The 11,385-nt window shown below is 38.1% G+C and overlaps 1 protein-coding gene across 3 annotated transcripts in view; it reads right to left on the reverse strand.

Moving 5' to 3' along the window:
* phactr4a (phosphatase and actin regulator 4a) overlaps positions 1–8,095 on the reverse strand; it is a 33,856-nt gene extending 25,761 nt beyond the window's left edge. Inside the window, exons 1-3 of one of the 3 annotated variants that reach the window (XM_053334232.1) lie at positions 7,771–8,095; positions 6,896–6,987; positions 3,717–3,827 (exon numbers count right to left, since the gene is read on the reverse strand). The gene's annotated coding sequence lies outside the window, so the exon portion shown is untranslated. Of the gene's footprint in view, positions 1–3,716; positions 3,828–4,446; positions 4,601–6,895; positions 6,988–7,770 lie in introns of those variants that run through there. The other 2 variants (XM_053334234.1, XM_053334233.1) reach the window with 2 other exon arrangements.
* Between the last annotated feature and the right edge of the window lie 3,290 nt (positions 8,096–11,385).

An 11,385-nucleotide genomic window follows, 5' to 3' on the forward strand; every position in this document is an offset into this window, starting at 1 on the left:
GGTTTAAGTTAATCTTGAATGCTGTTTATCTTACTGTAATCATTCTTCCTGTTCATACTGACCATTAGAACATCCCTTCATAATGTAATCTACAGTCCTCCTCCTGTGTCAAAATGTATTTAAAAGTTGATATGAAGCTAATAAGAAGCTTCAAATAAGCCAAATGAGTCACATCAAGTCTTCTATGTTTCAATGTAACAGTGTTTGTAGTCTTTTTGTTACTATACTTCCACCACAGCTCAACAGGGAAACACTAAAAGGGGATTTGATGCTAAAAAGACTGTAAATGTGTCAGATATCACTTGATATGACTAACTCACACTGCTGAACAAGCCTGCATTAGTATCCCCTGGGTACTGAGGCTCATGTTCCCCTAAAACATTTTTTACATTTTTTTCTGAATAGATAATGCTGCTGTCGAGTGGAAACCTTGTAACTCATATTTTCTGTTTTGGACATACTGGGTTTCTGACAGTGAAAACAAAAATTATTGACATCATGAAAATGGGTCTTTTCAAGGCCCCTGGGTACTTGCCCAGATTGCCCGTATGGTAGATACTGCCATGCTGCTGAAACCTCAAGCTTAAACTTGTAGATGCATTCTTGCACAGGAAGAGGCTTGTACATTTTGTCTCTCCATCACTTCCATTGCAAGTACATTTAAAGGAGATCTTTCAATCTGTATGAACAGGAGGAATGATTACAGCCAGGGAAACCTCTTTCAATGGTCATATGAAAAATGTGTGAAGCTGTCCTTTAAAACACAATAATCACAATACCCACATCTGACCATTAAAGGCTGTTTGTTCCTCAGCACCGACAGACTTCTACAGCAGTCAACATGTGAGTATAAAGTCCTCAGTGTTGACAGTTTAAATCTTAAAACCGTTGAATTTTTCAGCAGCTACAGTACCTCAGACTGTGAAAGTTAAACTGATGTAGCAGCACTCTGGGGAGTAGAAGTCCTGCAGGTTTACACACGATCATACTGAACATCCCCAGCAGCAGCAGCAGCAGCACGGCTATCATGTCTTCATACGTGGGTATATGTCTGATCATATTTTGCAAGATGTCTGAAATAACTGTTAAAATACACCAAAGTCGGGAAGAATTAAAATCAGACTCTTCATATTGAAGTGTGGACATTAAGGTGGTTGGGATGTTTCCACAGTAAGTGAAGCAGCAGCAGCAGCAGCCTTCACTTTCACTGCAGGATACTGAGAAATGACACCAGCTGTACTTTACTGCTACCAAATCCATTCAATACAAACATCCAATCAATACCAAAACAAGCTGAGTATTATAGTGTGTGTGTGTGTGTGTGTGTGTGTGTGTGTGTCGCTGTATTTGAGGCAGAGACCTGAAGCTGTTTAACATTACCCTCTGCACAAAGCTACAGTTCTTACAATGTATATGTTTAGTTAACAAGAATGAATGCTGATTCATAGTTCATATAGACAGCTAACGTCAGCCTGGCTCACTTCAGTAAACCAGGCTTAACATTTGGCTTCATAGAGAAGCTTTATGGTGCGTTCCGTTTTTACTCGGAAGTCGGAATTTCCAAATTCCCAGTCGGAAATCTCAACTGACTCCGAAGGTCATAAAAACATCCTGTTTATTAGAGCTTTAGTCTTATTTGTGCGTCATTAAATCAGTCGTACACACAGCACTGTCCAGCTTCTGTCTGTGGACTGTTACTATGGTGATTGTATGAGCAAAATACAGCAAAACGCCTGTTTATCAACAGGTATTGATATCAATAGCTAACCTGGCTTGAACTAGAACGCTTCAAACTCGAGTGTGACGTCTGAGCTAAATGGAACGCAGCGTTAAATAAGTCTGGTCTAAGTTACCATGGAAACTTGAGGTCTCGGATTGTGTATCAAAGCCATGAACGAGCACTTCTTAAACCAGACTTGGATTTAGCTTGAGCATTTGGCTCCAAGTTTAATCCTTGTTCAGTTTGGCTGTCAACTATCAACCATTGGAGATAATGTACCCAAGCCCAGTTTGTTTAAATGAGTCCTGGTTCAAATGCATTTTTTTTTATTTAATGAAAAATCTATCGAGACTTCTGTTATATATTTCACTTCAATTTCCTAATCTATAATTAACAACACAAGCTCAGTGAATCATCTCCACCCACGCCTTCTTCTGGACTACTTTCAACTCGTTTTCAAATAGATTCTGAGCTCGTCTCTGCTGGGATCACCAGTTCCACCAGTCTGAAACTATTTAGGAAATTAACCACACTCTTCTTTATCATAACTGCTCTGTGAACTGTCACCTTTCTTCTTACACTTGTAACACCTCAGTTTTGTAGCATTTGTATGTATTTCTCTCTTTACACTTACGTTTTATAGGAGTGCCACCTGACAAGCCCTTATTTTATATATATATATATATTTTATTTTTATTTTTATTGGTACAGCATCTTCTATACAAGAAGTCATTAAAAGGGCATAAAAGGAGCATCAAACTATTTTATAAGATGCAAAATAAAAATAGCAATAATTTTAAGAGTAAAAATAGTAGACAGTAAAAGTAGCTAAAAATAGAATATATAAAATCAACATTTTAAAATAAGTTCAGTAGTGTGTGTGATGACTCAGAGGTAGCCAAAGTCTAAAAAGAAGAAGTACATTTTTAGATTTCTTTAAAAAAAAATAAAAAAAATTAGCGAGCTGCTTTCTTCTCATCTAAAAGGGTAGTTTGTTCCATAGTTTTGAGGCGTAATTGACCAAGGCTGCACCCTGATGTTCTGTCAGATATTGCTGTGAACCTCCAATAAAGCAGCAGCAGATGAATGCAGCGCTTTTGAGGTCAAATAGTTAACAAGTGAGTCAATCTAGACTGCCTGAGATAAAGGCATGAATCAGTCTCTCTCTCTCTCTCTGTTTCTGATTTATGAACAGTCAGCTGTGTGTAGAGGTTTCATCACCTTGTTAATGTGAAACCTGAAACTTAAATCTGATTTTAAGATAACACTGAGACTTGTGACCTCAGATTTAATCTGTGGAGTTCATTTCCCCTGATTATGATTTTAATTGGCACATTCCTCTTTCTTTAGTTACTGTTCTTGCTTCCTAATGTCAATCTTCTGCATGTATTATGTACATTTCTAATAGTACTTACAATGATCAGCTGATTGTTGACGTGTCAATCACACATCAAAACTCTTATTTGGGATGACAGGAATCACAGGAAACCGGAGTAAATATGATAAACAGCCTGGAAGTGATGACGCTGAGATCAACACTAATTATTAACAGTCGCAGTTGTGAAGTCCTTGGAGGGACGTGGCTAATCACTGTATCCAGATCAGGCTCACAGCTGACAATCAAACCATAAACCCTTCTGTAACATTCAAAAAGCTGCCCCTGCTTCTAATTGGCTGATACCAGCAGGTGCGGCTATGCTGTGACGCTCTAACATGGGAGGGTCTGACCGACAGTATCAAGCTGCACTTTGAAATGTCAAAAATCTTTAGACAACAAAACTGGTAAAACTGTGTGTGTGTGACTCAACGGGAGAATAAAAGAGAGAGTGCAGAGCCTGGCAGGCAGGTATTTGACCTTCTTATCAGGCGCACTGGGCCAAGTTGTTACAGTATCCCTGTGAAGCCAGTCTTTAAATATAGTCATGATGGAAGAAAAGTACAGGAAAGTAAGCCAACACTTTACTTTACTATAAACTGTCTAATAAAGCCAACTTACTTCTGGTGAAGATCATTGATCTGCAATAAAATCCTCCAAAATACTCGTAGTCTGGCTCTGATTTCTTCTTTGCTTTCTTCTTGCAGCAGCAGCACAGTGATCACAGCACTCCTGTAAAAAGACACACACACACACACACATATATATATTTATATAAAGGCAGGAGGACAGACAGTCTACTTCTTTCTTCTTGCTGGGCCTTGTGAAAAAGAAAGAACATGCTGAGTAAACTCAGTTTATTAGATAAGGATGTTAAGTTGGTGCCACTTCCTCAGACTTCTAACACAGATTCTTTTAATCGGCCATTGCCGTTGACAACAACGGCGCCCAATGAGACACCTCGAGTTAGACCCTTAATTTGCATGCTGAACTAAAAGAACCCACTTCAGCTTTTTAAAATCAGCTGTAGCTTTCTAAAAAATGCTGCACAACCCTCTGCCTGGTCAGCTTTGGTTCAGTCCGACTGGTTTGACGTGTCTCGCACTGTAATGTACACACACGTACAAACACACACAGACAGACACACACACACACACACACACACACACACACACAGCAAATGCTCAACAGCTGCAGGCAGGGACAACGTGTCTGAACAGTGCAGATCCCTTTAAAAAAGACTTATGTCCGTCACTGTAGTGTCACACATGAGGAGCACCCAGCTACACACAACAGCTGCTGCATTTACAAACACAATAACTCGTTTACATGATTTAGCTGGTTTTCTTACCATTTAAAAAAGGCTTTATCCATGTATTATTCATTATTTCCAACCTGCCTATAAACAGAGAGAGAAGCTGATCCGCACTTGAACTCACTAATAATTCACTAGAACGATTGGGCTCTCAAATATCCTCCTAAAGCTTCAGGTCCTCACATCCAGCTCTGGCTCTGAAAGGAGGAGGGGGGCGGGCGACGAAAAAAGCAAACGCAGCGGTGAGTTAATGTGCAGCGTGAGCCGGTGGACTCGGTAATAATGTTTGAAGGCCCTTCAGGACACCACGTGAACACATGTGCAAACACACACACACACACACACAGACACACACAGGGTCACGCCCAGTCCTGTCATTATTTTACAGAGCATCCAAAGGTCTCGGGTCTGTTGGTTTTATGTGTGCTTTGAGGTCATCTCTTACATGAGGTTTTTTTTTCTTTTTTTCAGTGTTGAGAGAGTACAACATAAGAAAAGCACAGTGGGCAAAATGGCAGCCAGATTTTCAGGTTTGGTAACAGGATACGACAGCGGTATTTCTGTCATTTCACATGAGTGCAAGTTTACACCTTTTTTTAACACTTATTTACATGGAGGTGAGCCTTTACACATTCCACACTATTAGTCTTCCTCTTAAACAGGTTGTAAATGAATCAATTCTAAAAGAGTGAGTCACTGTTTTATATCAGTGCACACATTCAGGAGTGTAAGAGAGCACATGATGTGTTATTTACTTTCTACATGCATGCCTCATCTTGAATTAAACAACAATCTGCTGTTTTTTGTTGGGTTTTTTTAATCTAACCACTCAAAAATGAGAGAGCATGTTACGTCAAAGCATGCCTTTAAAAAAAAAAAAAAAAATCAAAACATTACTATCCAGGGGTGTAATTCACCTCCATAAACCAGAGCGCTTTCTGGCAAGCCACAGACTGGGAGCTTTGCAAACTGCTGCTATCGTGCTAATTATATCAGCTTACTGCTCGGCTTTGCTGCTTTTGATCAGGATGAAAACACACGGAGGGGAAAAAAATGCGTCAGGAAAGCCTCAGAGTTCACACAGGACTCATAGTGATGATTCAGATGAATACACACAACTAAGGACAGTCCCTTTGTAATACTGCCTCTCTAAACTGGATCATTACATCCTGTTAATGATCTACATACAGCATAGATTCAAAACATATTTCAAAATAAGACACGATTAAGATTAACAAATATAAATAAGGCATAAATATTATGGTAAATATGAACTCTGTAATGAAAAATGTAAATTACTTTACGTACAAAAGCCTTGGTGCTTTTGGGGATATAACCATGCATGCATATTTTCACTGTATTATTATATGTGCATTATTTTACAGAATATTTACACTTGAGACAAAGATATGTAATGGAGGCTGTGATATTTTACAGTTTAGGTGTAAACTTAATTGTTATAAAATGACAGAAACAGTAAACTTGACTGGGAATTTATTTGTATATATTAAACCTGAATTAGGAAATATACATAAAATGTGGCCTATATTTATCTTTAAAAAAATATTGGCATATATCAGGCAGCATAAAACACTGTCAGAAGCTTTCCATATTAAGCTGACATTCTTAATAAGATAAGATAACCCTTCATTAGCCCCATGAAGGAGAAATGTAGTTTTACAGTAGCAAAAATAGACAGTACACAAGCAATAAGAACAACTGCACAGATTTTAAAGTGAAATTGCACACATAAACTGACATACTGATATTGCAGTAGTAAAAAAGACAGTGTTTAAAATGAGCTGTACACTGTTTGCACTGTACCAGTAGTTCATCAGCTTTTACGCAATCGTTTTTTGTGTTCAGTGCCAGCTCCAAATTATCTCATTAAGAACTCCCTAGTTCATGGGATAAAAAGGGACAGAGCTCCATGCACGGCCGAGAGGGAGACAATCAGCCATTGTGCCAAGTTTCATTCTGCAGGCTCAGTAAAATGAACCAAGACGAGCCAAGCTGGGAGTTTGTTTTGAGGCGCAAACAGCTCGGTTCTCAATGAGCCACTGTCAACAGCTAAACACACAGTAACACACAGTAACACACACACGCACACACACACATGCTAAAACAACGTCATCTGAACGCATTTCTGTTTATTTCTCCAAAATGTAGCTGCTGTTACGTGCTGTAAATGATGGGAAACATTTGCACAGATACTTGCTTTAAATGATGGGAAACATTTGCACAAATACTTTTTCATCATGTGCAATGGTCCAAAACAAAATTGCACACTTGCTGAAAGATTCCCATGGTAGGGTTAATAAACAACCCCTGGATAGGGACCAAAAAATAGCTTTAATTGCCCCAACTTCCAACCAAATGAAGTGTTTGACATGCTCCTATTGTCCTACAGACAAATTCCAGTTAAAAGATATGTTATTATAAACAAGATTACAGACTCTTTCAAAAAAAAAAGAAATCTACCCACCTCTGTGTATTAAGATTCTATCCACCAAAACCTCTCCTGCTCAGTAGGTGATGCGTTCGCTGCCCCTGCGAGATGCGACAATCCGCTTGTATCTGTAGCACAAAAGCACAATAAACATGACTGACCTGATTCCAATGCTGTCTATCTAGAACAGCAAAAAATACACAATAAGCTGTAGCTCCTTTTGTCTTCGTCCTCTGAAGAGTGTGTGTGTGTGTGTGTGTGTGTGGCGCTTACAGGGCGTATTACTGCACTCTCAAAAAAAGCACTTGTTGGAACAAGTACAGACGGGCCTTTGAAAGGAATGCAGAGTGCTGCTCTGCTACTTCAATGACTGACACCTGAAGCCTCCTTTAGCCATTATAATGTAACTTAATGCTACAGCGGCTATAGGAGAAATGTGGACAAACAAGTGACAAACAAAACACTGTGCGTAAATGCTATACAAGAGTTGTGAATACATTAGGAGTGAACTAATTTAACATTCATGCAAGTGTACTGAGAAAAACAGATACACAGCAAAGGTGTTCTCAGTCATTCAACTCCAGCTAATGTTAGCTACTATCATACAGGTGGAGGTAAGTTAGCAGTAAACGAAAGCTACACCGGGATAAAGTTAACTCAGAAAATGTAACACAATCTGAAAACTGACACTTATACTGTTTCCCCCCCGTTTTTTGTGTGTGCATGTATCCTTTACTGTTTAACACTTCCACCTAAGAGCCAAAGATAGGAGCAGCACTGACATAACGCTAACAAGTTAATCCTCGGCTGCCAGCAACAGGTGGCTACTGTCGCTTTAGCTTCGTTAGCTCGTGTAAATTAGCTGAGAAAGACGCGAGTGACGAGATATAACGAATACTGACGATACTCACCGTTTCTACGCAGAGCTTGGTTTGTGTGGAAATATATCCAAAAGTGACAGGAGACGTGTTTTTTCCCCCTTGTTTCTCGTTGAGCTGTGATTACTTTTGACACTTGTCGCTGCGGTTTATCACAAGGGACAAAAGCAAGGCGGAACTAGCTTCACCAAGCAGCTTTTGTCCCAAATAAAGTCACAATATTCACTTTCTGAAAGCGGGTGGAAACACTCGTGTAAAGAAATATCGCCTGAATTTTTTTAACCACTAAAACGCCAAGAGAGAGGTTAAATGTTGTGTTTTAAAACTTCTTTGTTAATACTTTGCTGTCAAAAGGTGGAGCAAGTTAACTCGGTGTGAAGATTAAAGTGCAGTTGCGCATGCGTAGTTTGTTTACAGGCTCTTCCATGGGCTCTTCGGTTGAGGGGCAAACCTCAGAGACCCACGTGACCACATCAAGGCTCTGAATGAAAAAAAAAACATGATTCAAGTTAGTAAGAAACATGTATTTATATAACGCTTTACGCACACATGAGTCATAAAGTGCTTTACATAGGCAAGACAAAACATAAAAAGATGATACAATAATCCACACAATCCACACACACACACACACACACACACACACACACACACACATAAAATGTTTCTATACACACTAGATCCTGACTGATATTGGCCTACCGATATACATATTTTTTGTTATCTAGACAGCATTTTATGTATAATTGACCTTTTTCTTAATTCAAGTTTAATATATGCATATGTTTTTTTGTCCCACGTTTTTGTATTTATTCATAGCTAATTCTGATTATTAAATTCCCAGAAAAGTTTACTGTTTTAATGCACTGATGTCATTTTATAAAATAAAGTTTATTGTTAAACTGTAAAATATCTAAAAAAAATACCTTCATTACATTTGAGGGAGCATTACAATGTGTATTCATACATATTCTGTACATATGATATTATCGACCAATATATCGATATTAGATTTTCTTTACTTCCTGATAGCGGTATCAGGCTCTAACACACACATTAAGATATATGAAAAAAATTGAAATAGTAATAATGTAATGAGTAAAAGTAAGATAAAGAGTGTGGTCATGGCCAATAAAATATGGTTACTAAGGTATTGTTTAAAATTAGGAAATTAAAACACTTTAGTCAGGACAAATTGTTGTTATTATGTTGTCTTTTTATTTTCTTCATGTTGTGTGTTCTATGTTATTAATGGGTGAAACAAAATCTACAACTGTAATGGGAAAATTCTACATAGAAAAATATATAAATTGATTAATTTATGTTTTTTTCAAATGCACTTCTATGTACTTTTAAAGTTATATTTAATTAAAAAATGATCAAAATCTAGATCAAAACTCTCTGTTCTCTTTGAAATATGAGCAAGTCATCCATCGTTTAATCCTGCTGAAGGTAAAGCAATCAAAAGTTTGCATACTGTGAACTCTTCTGGTCATTTGCTGAACTACATGGATTGAGAGCTGTACATGTTTATATAAACTGTACACTGTCTGGTATAGATATGGATAGTTCTGCCATCTGCTGGGCTGATCAGGCTTTGACATCCAAAAGTTTTGCATGTGTTTTGCATTTTGTTTTTTCCCCCCTAAACATTTTCCACACACTAATGTTTGCAGTAATCCAAGAGCTAGACCTTGATGCCAGAGCTGATAGTGCGGCAGTTCAATTCATGTATAACACTGATAAAATTTATGTGTCCTTTGTTTGCCTGGTATTAGGAAGTCAACACACCATACAGTGCTGCCTGCTGTGAGAATAGCAGCCACAGCCATTCCCAGTATGAACTTGTTTTTCTGCTGAGTGAACAGCGCTCCATGAGAGGAACTGTTGGAGAAATTCAGACAAAAGCAAGCCCTGCAGTGACCTTTAAGTGGACCCAGTCTAGTCTTACTGGCCCAGACAGGGGTTTCCACCCTCTTACTGTATTTAATTATAGTAAGCTTTCATGGTTTGATCCCAAAGTGCTGGGTCACTGCTTAAGGTCTGCAGGGGGTTAGGACTTTGAGAGTGCTTGGATTATTTCAAGCATGTCTTAATATAAAATTCAAATGCACATATTGTATCATTCAAGGTTAGAGTATGTTTTAGTAGAAATTCCCCTCTTGGTTACTATCCCAATATGTTGCAGCTCAGCAAGCAGACACAAATAGACAGAAACATAAAGAGTAGATTGTGTACATGTAACAGCATACACATTCTGAGCTTTTTCCAAATCTCTATAAAATGACCTTTGCATCAAATATCACAAAACTTGTATTTTATACCCTTTGCACTGGCTTCTGAGAAAATTCATCGTTGTTCTGAATATTCTGTTCCATGACCTACAAAGTGCTCAAAGGTCTGGCTCTAATTTACATTTCTGAACTTTATGCTCTGTATGCCAGAGTCCAACTTTAGACTGTTAGTCTTTTCTTTTACACGAAGGCCAAGATTCTTCAGTACACTATCTAATCCTTTTACTACTTTTACTTTATCTATATTTTGCTGCTTTGGGGTGTTTTTATTTTGTCTTTCTTTTCAGTATGTTTGGAATTTGAGCATGAGAGTCCATTCTTGACCTTAGGAACAGCTGTTTGATAAAATAATCATAATTAATGATTATTTCTGTAGCGGCTCCTCGGCTGTGTAACAGCCTGCCAGAGGCCATTTGACAGGCTCAATCTGTTTATACTTTTATGATGCATCTAAAGACTGACTTTTATTCCCTGGCCTTTAACTGTAATCTCTTTTATTGGTTATCTGATTTCTTTGGGTTTTAAATTTGTGCTTACATTTTTTTTCTATTTTAATTTAGCTTCATTTATGCTTGTTTGTGCACATATGTCTGCCTTTGTGAAGAAAGTCGGTTTGCTTTTTAAAGTGCTATTGTAAAAATATGGTTTTCTATAGGACCAAATAGAAAAAGAAGATGCAGATACAGTGGAGTGTTGGGGGGGGGGAATGATTTATTCCAAAAAGGTTCAGTCTGACGGATGAAGGCTGGCTGAGGATGTAGTTTGAGGCTGAGGTGGAGGGGCTCGGCGGTGGAGCGGCAATGCCAGCAGACTTGGAAAAAACAAAGGAAAGGCACTGGTAATCAAATAAAGCAACAAAAACAACACACTGGAGTAATGAGTCACTAGAAGTATCTCTAGAAGTTTCACAAGAAGCAGTGGAAATAATCTGGTGATGAATCTCGAGAGGACCAGTGTTCTTACACTGTGGCTGATGAGGTAGATGGAAGGGAGGTGTGTGATAGCGAGCAGCTCCACTCAGTTAGGAAAGACCCACCCAGTGTCTGGAAGAGAAGTGAAGCAGGAGGAAAAACACAACAAAACAAATACATAATCATGACGGCTATGTAAATTAAATAAACTTGAAACTTAATTAGAGGCCCACTTATTAGGATTGTCAGGATTTAACCATTTATTTCATGTTCTTCCAGTCCAGTCCAGTATTTAGACAGTTACACATTTTTTGTTCTAGACTCTCTTTCTTTTTTTCTTTCTTTTTTTCTTTCTTTCTTTCTTTCGTTCTTTCTTTCTTTCTTTCTTACATGTAACATACTATTTCAATATTGCTGTATTACTCCAATTAAAGCAGAAAAGG

This window comes from Scomber japonicus, chromosome 15 (genome assembly GCF_027409825.1).
Source record: "Scomber japonicus isolate fScoJap1 chromosome 15, fScoJap1.pri, whole genome shotgun sequence".
In the NCBI taxonomy this organism is placed as follows: Eukaryota; Metazoa; Chordata; class Actinopteri; order Scombriformes; family Scombridae; genus Scomber; species Scomber japonicus.